Source organism: Spermophilus citellus (genome assembly GCF_964194105.1).
Source record: "Spermophilus citellus genome assembly, chromosome: 5".
Lineage (NCBI taxonomy): Eukaryota > Metazoa > Chordata > Mammalia > Rodentia > Sciuridae > Spermophilus > Spermophilus citellus.
The window spans coordinates 112,197,739-112,210,395 of record NC_138186.1 but is presented as its reverse complement, the minus strand read 5'-3'; the positions used below and the strand labels follow the sequence as shown (position 1 = coordinate 112,210,395).

The 12,657-nt window shown below is 36.7% G+C and overlaps 1 pseudogene across 1 annotated transcript; it reads right to left on the bottom strand.

The window, feature by feature from the left end:
* Positions 1 to 8,772: 8,772 nt before the first annotated feature.
* Positions 8,773 to 9,446, bottom strand: LOC308649457 (dnaJ homolog subfamily B member 6-like; annotated as a pseudogene). The gene has a single exon. The product of its transcript is annotated as a dnaJ homolog subfamily B member 6-like (transcript).
* Between the last annotated feature and the right edge of the window lie 3,211 nt (positions 9,447 to 12,657).

The following is a 12,657-nucleotide window of genomic DNA, read 5'->3' as shown; positions in this document are numbered from 1 at the left end:
CAAAACTATATCTGGACCAATCAATTCAGTTTTGCATTGACTTTTACTCAAAGTCAGTATGAAAATATGGAAATATTGAATGAAATTCCATACTTATGATTTAATTATGTTTTTTTATGTATTAAAATTTATTGAAAAAAATATATTATATCAATTGAAAGTAACCAATATTACTACAATAATATTCTTATTGTGTAATTATATATTGTGTGCTACATTTAAGTTTTTTTTAACTTTTATGTATTACATATTTTTTTCTTTTTTTTAATTGTGGGTCGTTCAAAACATACATAGTTCTTAATATATCATATTTCACAGTTTGATTCAAGTGGGTTATGAACTCCCATTTTTACCCCGTATACAGATTGCTGTATCACATCAGTTACACTTCCATTGATTTACATATTGCCATTCTAGTGTCTGATGTATTCTGCTGTCTATCCTATTCTCTACTATCCCCCTTCCCCTTCCCTCCCCTCCCTTCCCCTCTTCTCTCTCTACCCCCTCTACTGTAAATCATTTCTTCCACTTGTATTATTCTTCTCTTACCCCTCATTTCCTCTTATATGTAATTTTGTATAACCCTGAGGATCACCTTCCATTTCCATGCAATTTCCCTTCTCTCTCCCTTTCCCTCCCACCTCTCATCCCTGTTTAATGTTGATCTTCTTCTCAAGCTCTTCGTCCCTACCCTGTCCTTGGTTACTCCCTCTATATCAAAGAAGTCATTTGGCATTTGTTTTTTAAGGATTGGCTAGCTTCACTTAGCATAATCTGCTCTAATGCCATCCATTTCCCTCCAAATTCTATGATTTTTTCCTTTTTTAATGCAGAGTAATACTACATTGTGTATAAATGCCACATTTTTTTTATCCATTCATCTATTGAAGGGCATCTAGGTTGGTTCCACAATCTTGCTATCCTGAATTGTGCTGCTATGAACATCGATGTAGCAGTGTCCCTGTAGCATGCTCTTATTAGGTCTTTAGGGAATAGACCGAGAAGGGGAATAGCTGGGTCAAATGGTGGTTCCATTCCCAGCTTTACAAGAAATCTCCATACTGCTTTCCAAATTAGCTGCACCAATTTGCAGTCCCACCAACAATGAAAAAGTGTACCCTTTTCCCCGCATCCTCTCCAGCACTTGTTGTTGTTGGACTTCATAATGGCTGCCAATCTTACTGGAGTGAGATAGGGTGGTTTTGATTTGCATTTCTCTGACTGCTAGCGATGGTGAGCATTTTTTCATGTACTTATTTATTGATTGTATGTCCTCCTCTGAGAAGTGTCTGTTCAGGTCCTTGGCCCATTTGTTGATTGGGTTATTTGTTTTCTTATTGTGTAATTTTTTGAGTTCTTTGTATACTCTGGATATTAGGGCTCTATCTGAAGTGTGTGGAGTAAAGATTTGTTCCCAGGATGTAGGCTCCCTGTTTACCTCTCTTATTGTTTCTTTTGCTGAGAAAAAAACTTTTTAGTTTGAGTAAGTCCCAATTGTTGATTCTACTTGTTAACTCTTGCGCTATGGGTGTCCTATTGAGGAATTTGGAGCCCGACACCACAGTATGTAGATCATAGCCAACTTTTTCTTCTATCAGACGCCATGTCTCTGATTTAATATCAAGCTCCTTGATCCATTTTGAGTTAACTTTTGTGCATGGCGAGAGAAAGGGATTCAGTTTCATTTTGATGCAAATGGATTTCCAATTTTCCCAGCACCATTTTTTGAAAATACTATCTTTCCTCCATTGCATGCTTTTAGCCACTTTATCAAATATAAGATAGTTGTAGTTTTGTGGATTGGTTACTGTGTCCTCTATTCTGTACCATTGGTCCACCCGCCTGTTTTGGTACCAGTACCATGCTGTTTTTGTTACTATTGCTCTGTAGTATAGTTTGAAGTCTGGTATTGCTATACCGCCTGATTCACACTTCCTGCTTAGCATTGTTTTTGCTATTCTGGGTCTTTTATTATTCCATATAAATTTCATGATTGTTTTATCTATTTCTACAAGAAATGCTGTTGGGATTTTGATTGGCATTGCATTGAACTTATAGAGGACTTTTGGTAATATCGCCATTTTGATGATGTTAGTTCTGCCTATCCATGAACAGGGTATATTTTTCCATCTTCTAAGGTGTTCTTCTATATCTCTCTTTAGGGTTCTGTAGTTTTCATTGTATAAGTCTTTCACCTCTTTTGTTAGGTTGATTCCCAAGTATTTTATTTTTTGGGGGGATATTGTGAATGGAGTACTTGTCCTCATTTCCGTTTCAGAGGATTTGTCGCTGATATACAGGAATGCATTTGATTTATGCGTGTTGATTTTATATCCTGCCACTTGGCTGAATTCATTTATTAGCTCTAATAGTTTCTTTGTAGACCCTTTTGGGTCTGCTAGGTATAAAATCTTGTCATCTGCAAATAGTGATAATTTAAGTTCTTTTCCTATTTTTATGCCTTTAATTTCTTTCGTCTGTCTAATTGCTCTGGCCAGTGTTTCGAGGACTATGTTGAACAGAAGTGGTGAGAGAGGGCATCCCTGTCTTGTTCCAGATTTTAGAGGGAATGCCTTCAATTTTTCTCCATTCAGAATGATGCTGGCCTGTGGCTCATCATAGATTGCTTTTACAATGTTGAGTTATGATCCTGTTATCCCTAATTTTTCTAGATTTTTGAACATAAAGGGATGCTGTACTTTGTCGAATGCTTTTTCTGCATCTATCGAGATGATCATATGGTTCTTATTTTTAAGTCTATTGATGTGGTGAATAACATTTATTGATTTCCGTATATTGAACCAGCCTTGCATCCCAGGGATGAATCCTACTTGATCATGGTGTATAATTTTTTTGATGTGTTTTTGAATCCGATTCGCCAGAATTTTATTGAGGATTTTTGCATCTAGGTTCATTAGAGATATTGGTCTGTAGTTTTCTTTCTTTGAAGTGTCTTTGTCTGGTTTAGGCATCAGGGTGATGTTGGCCTCGTAGAATGAATTTGGAAGTTCTCCCTCTTTTTCTATTTCCTGAAATAGCTTGAAAAGTATTCGTGTTAGTTCCTCTTTAAAGGTTTTGTAAAACTCTGCTGTATACCCATCCGGTCCTGGGCTTTTCTTAGTTGGTAGTCTTTTAATGGTTTCTTCTATTTCCTCTATTGTTATTGGTCTGTTTAGGTTGTCTATATCCTCCTGACTCAATCTGGGCAGATCATATGACTTAAGAAATTTATCTATGCCTTCATTATCTTCTATTTTATTGGAGTATAAGGATTCAAAATAATTTCTGATTATCTTCTGTATTTCTGAAGTGTCTGTTGTGATATTGCCTTTTTCATCCCGTATGCTAGTAATTTGAGTTCTCTCTCTTCTTCTCTTCGTTAGCATGGCTAAGGGTCTGTCGATTTTATTTATTTTTTCAAAGAACCAACTTTTAGTTTTGTCAATTTTTTCAATTGTTTCTTTTGTTTTGATTTCATTAATTTCAGCTCTGATTTTAATTATTTCTTGCCTTCTACTTCTTTTGCTGTTGTTTTGCTCTTCTTTTTCTAGGATTTTGAGATGAATTATGAGATCATTTATTTGTTGGTTTTTTCTTTTTTTAAGGAATGAACTCCAAGCAATGAATTTTCCTCTTAGAACTGTTTTCAATGTGTCCCATAGATTCCGATATGTTGTGTCTGTGTTTTCATTTAACTCTAAGAAGTTTTTAATTTCCTCCTTGATGTCTTCTAAAACCCATTGATCATTCAGTAACCTATTGTTAATTTTCCAAGTGATGCATGATTTTTCCTTCCTTCTCTTATCGTTGATTTTCAGTTTCATTCCATTATGATCAGATAAGATGCATGGTATTATCTCTACTCCTTTATATTGTCTAAGAGTTGCCCTGTGACATAATATATGATCTATTTTTGAGAAGGATCCATGTGCTGCTGAGAAAAAAGTGTAACTGCTTGATGTTGGGTGGTATATTCTATATATGTCAATTAAGTCTAGGTTGTTAATTGTGTTATTGAGTTCTATAGTTTCCTTATTTAACTTTTGTTTGGAAGATCTGTCCAGTGGTGAGAGAGGTGTGTTGAAGTCTCCCATGATTATTGTATGGTGGTCTATTAGACTCTTGAACTTGAGAAGAGTTTGCTTGATGAACATAGCTGCACCATTGTTTGGGGCATATATATTTATGATTGTTATGTCTTGTTGGTATATGGTTCCCTTGAGCAGTATGTAGTGTCCCTCTTTATCCCTTTTGATTAACTTTGGCTTGAAATCTATTTTATTAGGTATGAGTATGGACACTCCTGCTTGTTTCCGCAGTACATATGAGTGGTATGATTTTTCCCAACCTTTCACCTTCAGTCTATGTATATCTTTTCCTATCAAATGCGTCTCCTGTAGGCAGCATATTGTTGGGTCTTGTTTTGTGATCCATTCAACTAGCCTGTGTCTCTTAATTGGTGAGTTTAAGCCATTAACATTTAGGGTTATTATTGAGATATGGTTTGTTCTTCCAGCCATATTTGTTTATTAATGTTACTAAACCTGATTTGTTTTCCTCTTTGATTACTTTCCCCCCTTTACTGTCCTACCTCCCACTGTTGGTTTTCATTGTTATTTTCCATTTCCTCTTCCTGTAATGTTTTGCCAAGGATTTTTTGAAGAAATGGTTTTCTAGCTGCAAATTCTTTTAACTTTTGTTTATCGTGGAAGGTTTTAATTTCATCTTCCATCCTGAAGCTTAATTTCGCCGGATACATGATTCTTGGTTGGAACCCATTTTCTTTCAGTGTTTGAAATATGTTATTCCAGGATCTTCTATCTTTCAGAGTCAGTGTTTGAAATATGTTATTCCAGGATCTTCTATCTTTCAGAGTCTATGTTGAGAGATCAGCTGTTATCCTGATTGGCTTACCCCTAAATGTAATCTGCTTCCTTTCTCTTGTAGCTTTTAAAATTCTCTCCTTATTCTGTATGTTGGGCATCTTCATTATAATGTGTCTAGGTGTGGATCTCTTATGATTTTGCACATTCGGCATCCTGTAGGCTTCTAGAATTTGGGATTCTGTCTCATTCTTCAAGTCTGGGAAGTTTTCTCGTATTATTTCATTGAATAGATTGTTTATTCCTTTGGTTTGGAGCTCTGTGCCTTCCTGTATCCCAATGACTCTTAAGTTTGGTCTTTTAATGTTATCCCATATTTCTTGGATGTTCTGCTCATGGTTTCTTAGCAGTCTTACTGAGCTATGTTCTTTTCAATTTGAAATACTTTGTCTTCATTGTCTGATGTTCTATCTTCTAAGTGATCTACTCTGCTGATAGTATTCTCAATTGAGTTTTTAAGTTGGTTTATTGCTTCCTGCATTTCTAGGATTTCTATTTGTTTGTTTTTTATTACCTCTATCTCCCTGTGTAATTGATCTTTTGCTTCCTGGATTTGTTTATGTAGTTCCTTGTCAAAGTGATCTTTCATTGTCTGATTTTGCTGTCTCATGTCTTCCTTGAGACTCCAGATCATCTGAAGCATGTATATCCTGAACTCTTTATCTGACATTCCATCTGTTGCAGCTATTACCTCTTCTAAAGTTGAGTTGACCTGCATTGCTTGTGGTCCTTTCTTTCCTTGTCTTTTCATACTGCTCGCGTTTCTTTCTGCTTTGTGAAACTGTTGTGTTTTTGAAATTTTCCCCCTATTTATTTATATTGCTCTTGTATAGTTGGAAAATCTCCCTTGCAGGGCGGGTAATGGCTGTGGTCCTCCTCTAATTAGGGTGATCTGTCTACCACGCTGGTCGGTCGAAGGTCTGCCCACCCTACGGGCGCAGGTGGCTGCTCTGCTCTGCCCTCACTCCAATTGTGGTGACGTAACTACCACGACCTCGGGTCGTTGGTCCTGATCCGGATGTGGGCGGCGGCTCTGCTCGGCCCCTACTCCAATTGGTGTGACGTGTCTACCACGCTGGCAGGCCTCTAGGCCTGTTCCACCGGTGGGTCGCAGGTCTGCCTACCTTGCGGGCTCGGGCGGCAGTTCTACTCAGCCCCCACTCCAAATGGGGCTACCTGACTGCCTCTCCAACGGGTTGCTGGGCCTTTTCCAGACACGGGCGGCTGCTCTGCTCCACCCCCACTCCAACCAGTGTGACGTGACTGCCTTGGTGCTACGTGTCCACCACGCTGGCAGGCTACCGGGCCTGTCCTGCCAGTGGGTCGCAGGTCTGCCCACCTTGCAGTCTCAGACGGCGGTTCTACACAGCCCCTACTCCAAATGGGATGACTTGGCTACCGCGCCGTCGGGTCGCTGGTCCTGTTCCAGGCGTAGGTGGCTACTCTCTTCGGCCCCAGCTGCAGTTGGGGTGTCGTGATACCACGCCGGCAGGTCACTTGGCTTGTTCTGGGCGCAGGCGGCAGCTCCACTCTGCCCCTCTGGTCCCCACTGCACCTAGCAGGACCCCGACCGAGAAGCAGTTACCGCGGGGTCCCCGTCCCTGGGCCAAAGCCACTCCGGGAGCCAGAACCTGGCCTCTCCCAGCCCGGTGCACGCTCCGCTAGGAGCAGGCTCCAAGGAGCGATCTCCGTGGGTTCCCCAGCCCTGGGCCAAAGCAGCTGCGGGAACCAGAACCTGGCCGCTCAGAGCTCGGTGCACGCTTTGCTAGGAGCGAGCCCCAAGGAGTATTCTCCACAGGTTCTCTAGCCCTGAGCCTGAGCGATCTGTCTGCGAGACGCAGGCAAATGCCAGCCTGAAATCACCTGTTCCGTAGCTGAATGAGCTGAGATCAGTAGAAAACAGGGATGATTCCATCAGATCTCCAAGATGGCGGCCGCTGTCCTCCTCTGTGGTCCGACCAGTGTCGAGAACCGAACTGGACCGCTTCTCTCCTCCATCTCAAAGCCAGAACTCAGCACTAAGTACGGCCATTGCACCGCTGGCAGGAGCCCCCAGAATCCGCATGGTTGCACCTTGCCGCTTCCCAGCGCGCGCCACAGACTCCAGCCACGGGGCGATCCGCCGATCAGCGACCACTAGTCTAATTATGTTTTAAATGGGCCTCAAAAGTGAATATATAAATAAATGGAAATATTTGAGTTTTTTATGGCTGTGTTATATAGTGATGGAGTCTATTATGTAATCATTATCTTTATTTTCTATATGGAAGTTCAGCTTGGAGTTTAAAACATATTCAAACTATGAAGAGACTATGAAGTGTTGAGCTTAAAATAAGTACCCTAGCTTCATCCAGTTTCCTACATGGCAATAAAATTAGTAACCTGAGCATAAGCATCAAATTACCATATGAAAATAAGTCTATATTGAAGACATGTAATGCCAATAAATGTCTTAAAAATTAAAGTTTAATTAATAGTCACTTGCTACTATAAAATTAGAAATGTTGTATCACGAATTCCATCCACCTTAGAGAGTCAGTTTGCAATAAAAGAATAGAGGGAGCTTGCTTTACCTAATGACTATAACTGTTTTCACTTTATATTGATTGATTTTTAATGTTTTTATTAGTGCATGTATATTTATATTTTATTAGTTATATGTGTGCATATAGAGATATATGTGTGTGTTTATATATGTATTTATATATATATATATGTATATATATATATAAATACATATATATAAAACTTTTTTTAAACCATTCTTCTGTTGATGGGCACTACACTGATTTCATAATGTGGCTATCGTAAATTTTGCTTCTATAAACATTGATGCACCTATATCATTGTAATATTCGGATTTTAGTTATTTTGGGTAAATACCAAAGAGTATTTGGTATTTATATGGTGGTCCCATTTCTAGTTTTCTGAGGTATTTCCATACTGCTTTCCAGAGCAGTTGTAGTAATTTGCAGTCCCACTAATGATATGTGAGTATTCTTTTCCTCACCACATCTTCACCAGCAATTACTATTATTATTTATATTCTTGATAATTTCCACTCTGATTGGAGTGAAATGAAATATCAATGTAGTTTTAATTTGCATTTCTCCTATTGCTAGGGAGGTTGAACGCTTTTTCAAATATTTGTTAGTCAGTTGTATATTTTTCTTTTGAGAAATATCTGTTTAGTTCTCTTGCCTGTTTTTTAATAAATTTTATTTTTTAAGAAAATGACAAAGATTCAGTTTACCAACTCTTTTAAACCTTTTAAACCACATTATGTATTTAAATAATTGTCAAAACTTATACTAACTTGCCAGCATTCATGCACAACTAGGAAACATCCTTAAACTTATAATTAACCATATATACATTACCATTAATGTATTAATGTCTTTCATTGTTAAATAATGAAAAAATCCAAAATTATTTCTATAGATGACTCATCCTGGCAATGTTTACTTCACAGCCGGTTTGACACTGCCTGACTCACATGTCAAACACAGTGGAAAGCAGATACACACTACTGTTAGAATATAATTTATCTTAGCATTACTCAAAAGTCAAGTCTCACCTTGGATTACATTTAATAAAAGAGCAAAGTGCATATAGAGATTAAAACAATTTTGAAGGCATGTACAATGGTCCTATTTTGTGGCCCCAAAAATAATAAACTCAAAGGTCTATGACAAATAGGGGCAATGATGAACTGTTCATAAATTATTTAGGTTAGGTACAATTATACTGAAAGTTGAGTTCATCTTAAATCTTCAAAAACTGTTCCTGTTAATCCTCAAATGGTTCTTGTTATGATTTAACATTTCTGTTAAATGCATGCATTGAATTACTTGATTCCAAGTGTAGCAGTGTTCCTTACTATACATCGTTAAGGACTTTGACTAGCTGTCTTCTTCAACTTCTCTTCACCATTCTCAATAGTTCTCTTAGTAATGATTTTTCTGCTTTTTACTATTTTGGTAGAAGGTGATAAACATTTGAAATTGCCCATCCTGCTGCTGCCAAATGATGCAGAAGAGAATGAAGTGATGCCACTGTGACTTAGTGACCCAAATGAAGTAAATCCTGTATTAAATGAATAAAAATCACTTCCAGATTATAGAAATCCACTGAAATCAGAGAAAAACAAACTTGTACCTTGGTTTCTGCTTCCTCAGGAACCCTTTCAGGTCCCAAAAAAGTCTTCAGAAGGGTCTTCAAAGAAGTCAAATTAAAATGGGTCCTTTCCACCAAAAAATTCCCTGAAGACATCATCTGGGTTCTGGAATGTGAAGCCAAACTCACATGGACCATCAAAATGACCAGCACCTCCTCCTCCACAATCTAATCTTTCTTTGACAAAGTTGTCATAGATGTCTTATTTTTTTTAAGCATCTAATGATGCCTCATATGCTTCAGCTACTTGTTTGAATTTTCTCTCTGCTTCTTTTTTATTCTCAGAGCTTCTAGATGCCTCTTTAGAGCCAGTTTCTGGTATGCCTTTTTGATATCATCTGGTGAGCCATGTCTCTGCATGCTTAGGTCTTTGTAGTAATCCACCATGTTTTAATAAATTGTTGGAACAAGTCTGAGGTCATGGTGCAGCTACCTGGGTGGCAACAGAAGCTTCTTGCTCATTTATTGATTAGGTTATTTGTTTTGTTTGTGGTAAGTTATTTGAGTTCTTTATATATTCTGGATATCAATTCTTCATTGGAGGAGTAACTGGCAAACATTTTCTTCCATTATGCAGGATTTCTATTCATGCTGTTAACAATTTCCTTTTCTGTGCAAAAGTTTTTAAATTTGAGGCCATCCCATGTATTGATATCTTGGTTTTATTTCTTGAGCTTTAGAGGTCTTGCTAAGAAAGCTGTAGAATAATAGGAGGTTTGGTGTTAGTTTTTCTTAAATATTTGATAGAAATTGACTGAGAATTCATCTGATCCTGGGGTTTTCTTTATTGGAAGATTTTAAAATTCTTACTCTAATCTCATGGCTTGATATTTGTCTGTTTAGATTTTCTATATAATCCTTGTTTAGTCTGGATAGATCATTTATATCTAGAAATTTGTCAGTATCTCTGTATTTTCCAGTTTATTGGAATATGAATTTTCAAAATAATTTCTACCCTCTGTATCTTATATGTGTCTGTGGAGATATCTTCTTTGTCATCTCTAATTTTGTTTATTTGGGTGCCCTCTCTCTTCCTCTTTCTATGTGTCTTTGTTAGTTTAGTTAAGGGTTTATCAATTTTCTCTTTTCAAAGAGCCAACTCTTTGATGCATTGATTCATTGTTTTTTATTTTTTCAATTTCATTAATTTTGACTTTGATTTTAATTACTACTTGTCTTCTACTGATTTTGGAATTCGTTTGTTCTTCTTTTTCTAAGGCTTGTATGTGTAACATTAGATTATTTACTTGGGATCTTCTTTTTTTAAATGTAGGAACTCAAGGTTACTCTTAGAACTGCCTTCATACTGTCCCAGAGAATTTGATATGTTGTATCTCTTTTCTGATTTGTTTCTAAGAATTTTTTTTTATTTCTCCCCTGGCTTATTCTCTGACCCTTTTTTCATTTGAAGGTTATTATTCAATCTCCATTTGTTAAAATGGTTTCTCTTTTTTATCTTGTTTATTTCTAATTTCATTCCATTGTGATCTGAGAGGATGCAAGACATTCTCTCTATTTTGTATATTTACAATCATTATATCATATTATTGATGATTTCTTTAAGTACCCACTTAAAGTTACCTTGTTTGCATCTTCTGATTAGTTTTAGCTTGAAGTCTACCTTGTCTGAAATGAGAATGGCTGTTCCGGCTTCCTTTCAGTCTGTACTTGCACAGTATATCTTTTTCCATTCTTTCACTTTCAGCCTGTGAATGTCTTTGTTTAGGAGAGTCTTTTGTAATCAATATATGGTTGGATCTTGTTTTTTAATACATTCTACAAACCTATATTATTTGGTTGGATAGTTTAGACCATTTACACGCTCTCATAAACTAAGACCTGATTTGTCTTCAGAACTATTTATTGCCTATTTTGAGAAGGTTCCATGTTTCACTAAGAAGAGAATGAATTTGGTTGTTGATGGGTGAACTACTCTAGACATGTCTATTGGGTGTAATTGATTAATAGTATAGTTCTTAAGAGTCTTTACTAGTTTAGATCTGGATGACATATCATTTGGTGAGAGAGATGTAATGAAATCACACAGTATTATTATATTGGTGTCTGCTTGATTTTTTTATGTATGTGGGGTGCACTAATGTTTGGGACATAAATATTTATAATCATTGTATCTTGTTGGATGATTCCCTTAACCAGTATTAAGTGACCTTCTTTGTCTCTTTTGATTATTTTTGGCTTGATGTCTACTTAGTTGGTACTTAGTTCTTACATTTGCTTGCTTTCAGTTCTCCACTTGCATGGTATATCTTTCTCTAGTCTTCCAGCCCATGGATCTTTGCCTGTAAGATGTGTCTCTTATAAATGCCATGGTTCGGCCTTGGTCTCTAGTCCATTTTGCCAATCTATGCCTTTTGACTAGAGAAGTTGAAACATTTATATTCGTTATTTTTATAGAGAGATGATTTTTATTTCCTGCGATTTCAATTTATTTCTAATACTTAATTCAGATACTGAGATTCATTCATATGCTGATTCTGATATTATGTTTTACTTCTTCTGCATGAAACATTTCATTGAGTATGTTTTGTAGTACAGGCTTAGTGGTTATGTCTTCTTTTAGTTTCTGCTGGTCATGAAAGTTTTTTTTTATCTCCAATTTTTAAGGATAGTTTATAGGAATCTTTTGGGCATATGCGTTTTTTTATTAGTTTGTTGTTTTAGATATACAATAGAGTATATTTTGATATATTAATCATACATGGAGTAAAAACATTCTAATAAGGATCCCATTTTTGTGGTTGTACATGATGTTGAGTTTCACTGATCATGTATTCATATATAAACATAAAAAAGTTACCGTTCGATTTATTCTACTGTCTTTCTGATTCCCATCATCCCTCCCTCCCCTGCATTCCCCTTTGTCTAATCTAATGAACTTCTGTCCCCTCCCCACCTTATTGTGTGTTAGCGTCAGCATATTAAAGAAAATATTTGGCCTTTGGTTTTTTGGGATTGACTTATTTCACTTGGCATTATAGTCTCCAGATCCATACATATACCAGCAAATGCCATAATTTCATTCTTCTTTAAGACTAATATTCCACTGTGTATATGTACCACATTTTCTTTACCTATTAATCTGTTAAAGGGCATCTAGATTGGTTCCATAGCTTAGCTATTGTGAATTGAGCTGCTATAAATGTTGATGAGGCTGTAGTATGTTGATTTTAAGTCCTTTGGATATATATTAAAGAGTGGGATAACTGGGTAAAATGGTGGTTCTATTCCAATTTTCTGATGAATCTCCATACTGCTTTACAGAGGGAGTGCACTTTGCAGTTCCACCAGCAATATATGAGTGTACCTTTTTCTCCACATCCTTTCCAACATTTATTATTACTTGTATTCTTAATAATTGCAATCATGACTGGAGTGAGATAAAATTTCAGCATAGGTGTAATTTACATTACTCTAATTGCTTGAGATGTTGAACATTTTTCATATATTTGTTGACCATGTTTATTTTTTCTTCTGTGAAGATGGCACTTGTTTTCTTTCATGGTTTGGTATATATTATTTATAATTCCAAGCCCTTCTGACTTTTTGGAACTAGGCTGAGAAGTCAGGTGAAAATCTA